The 2,525-nt window shown below is 48.2% G+C and overlaps 1 protein-coding gene across 1 annotated transcript in view; it reads left to right on the forward strand.

The window, feature by feature from the left end:
* LOC105517681 (multidrug resistance-associated protein 1-like) overlaps positions 1–2,525 on the forward strand; it is a 50,524-nt gene that overhangs the window by 26,382 nt on the left and 21,617 nt on the right. The gene's annotated exons all lie outside the window — the stretch shown is intronic.

Consider the following 2,525-nt stretch of genomic DNA (forward strand, 5'->3'; position numbering starts at 1 on the left):
GCACCAGGCTTCAGCTTAGCTGACCTCAGGGCAGGATCTAGCGCCTTCCTGGAACATGACCTTGGGCCTGATGAGTTTCAGGGTCCTTATGGTAAAAATGGGAACGATGGTAATTAAAGTCCTGGCTCTTACGGCTGAGAGAAACTGAGGACACACGTGACACAAGAGATGTGACGGTTGGGAAGTGAAGCATGGAGTTAAGCTGGCAGGCTTGGGTTGGTGACGTCTGGGTTCAGTCCCCGGTCGCTCATCTCCTCAGCTGTGTGACCTCAGGCCTGCCCTTCAGATCCATCTGAGCTTCATTTCCCTCTCTCATAAAGCAGTTTAGCAGGGCCAGACATGGTAGTTCCCAACACTTGTAATCCCAATAGTTAGAGAGACTGAGGCAGGAGGATCGCTCCAGCCCAGGAGTTTGAGACCATCCTCCGTAGCATGGCGAAACCTCATCTCTACAAAAAATACAAAAAATTTGCCAGGCACTGTCTCAGCACTTCGGGAGGCCAAGGTGGGTGGATCACTTGAGGCCAGGAGTTTAAGACCAGCCTGGCCAACATACTGAAACCCCAACTCTACCAAAACAAAAAAAGATTTCAGATACTATTAAATGCTATGAAGGGGAAAAAAAATAAAAGGCAATGCCATGGACTGAGGAGTGATGGGTGTCCTTGTGGCAATTCATGCAGGGGATAGAGGAAATGCTCTCTGGGGAGGTTGCATCGGCGTGGGAGGGAGCCAGCAGGGAGAATATCTGGGAACAGTGTTATGGGCACAGGGAACAGCAAGTGCAAAGGCCTCAGGACCAGCATGAGCTCAGTTTGTTTACCAAACAAAAAGGCTGGTGTGGCCTGACCATGGTGTGCCAGGACATGGGGGCAGGAGAAGAGGTCAGCACAGTGATCGTCCTGCAGGGCCTTTCAGGTGGGTTTTGGTCTGACTGCCCTGGGAAGCCACTGAATGTCAGAGAGGCAAAGTGACCAGCCCCAGGATACACAGCATCTGCTGGCAGGGTCAGTTCTCAAGTTGGTCTCTGAGTTTCTCATCCTCTGCCTGGGGTGGGAGCTCCTTCTCTGCAGGGGTCCTAGTGGTCTCTAATAAGTGCTTTCTTGAGATATAATTCACACACATAGGCTGGGCGCAGCGGCTCATGCCTGTAATTCCAGCACTTTAGGAGGCTGACGCAGGTGGATCACCTGAGGTCAGGAGTTCGAGACCAGCCTGGCCAGCATGGAGAAACCCTATCTCTACTAAAAATACAAAAATTAGCCTGGCATGGTAGTGCACGCCTATAGGCCCAGCTACTAGGGAGGCTGAGGCAGGAGAATAGCTTGAACCTGGGAGGCAGAGGTTGCAGTGAGCCGAGATCGTGGCACTACACTCCAGCCTGGGTGACAGAGCAAGACTTAGTCTCAAAAACAAAACTAAAAACAAAAAACCAAAAAACAAAACAAAACAAAAATTCACACAACATACAGTTAACCCACTTAAATCACACAATCCAACCATCACCACAATCAAGGTTAGAACTTTTTTTTAATTACCGCCAAAAAAAACCCCAATCCATCAGCCATGACTCCCTATTTTCCCCAGCATCCCCCAAGCCCGAGGCAACCACTAATCTACTTTCTGTCTCTAGATTTGCTTATTCTGGACATTTCCTATAAATGGCATCACAATAGGTGGAATGTTGTGACTGGCGGCTTTTACACTTAGCGTGATGTTTTCAAGGTTCAACTGAGTTATAGCTTCATTTCCTTTTATTGTGGAATAATATGCCATTGTGCAGATAGACCACACACTGTGTTGATCTGTTCACTGGTTGATGGACATTCGGGTTACTTCCATTTCCTGACCATTGTGAATACTGCTGTCATGAGCCCTGGTAATTTTAAAGGAACAGTTGTTGGCCAGGCGTGGTGGCTTGTGCCTATAATCCCAGCACTTTGGGAGGCCAAGGCGGATGGATCACTTGAGGAAAGGAGTTCAAGATCAGCCTGGCCAACATGGTAAAACCTCATCTCTACTAAAAATACAAAAATTAGCTGGGGTGGTGGTACACACCTGTAGTCCTGGCTATTCGGGAGGCTGAGGTCGGGGAACGGCTTGAGCCTGGGTGTTGGAGGCTGCTGTGAGCCAAGATCATGCCACTGTACTTCATCGGGCCTAGGTGACAGAGCAAGACCATGGCTCAAAAAAAAAAGTTGGAGTTTTGTTTCTTGCCAGTGTGTGATAGCTGACATTCCGTTCAGCTTTTAAATTCTCTGATTAGATTGAATTCCTGCATGTTCATTCCCTTGTGGTTGGGAAGTTGTGTCTTGAGTCTAGCCTGTTTCTTCTTGCTGCAGAATCCCCCTTCGTCTATCTCTTAGCTGGAGCAATGGGTTGTGGCAACTTCTTGGTGACTTTTTCACTGACCTGCTTGGCAGGCTACTTTTAGGTGAAAATACCCTTTGTGCTTTCTAATTGAAAATGTGTGGGTTTAGCTGAATCTTTTGCCCAATGTGAGATCTCTCTCTCTACCCTTCCAT

Source organism: Colobus angolensis, unplaced genomic scaffold (genome assembly GCF_000951035.1).
Source record: "Colobus angolensis palliatus isolate OR3802 unplaced genomic scaffold, Cang.pa_1.0 Scaffold305, whole genome shotgun sequence".
In the NCBI taxonomy this organism is placed as follows: domain Eukaryota; kingdom Metazoa; phylum Chordata; class Mammalia; order Primates; family Cercopithecidae; genus Colobus; species Colobus angolensis.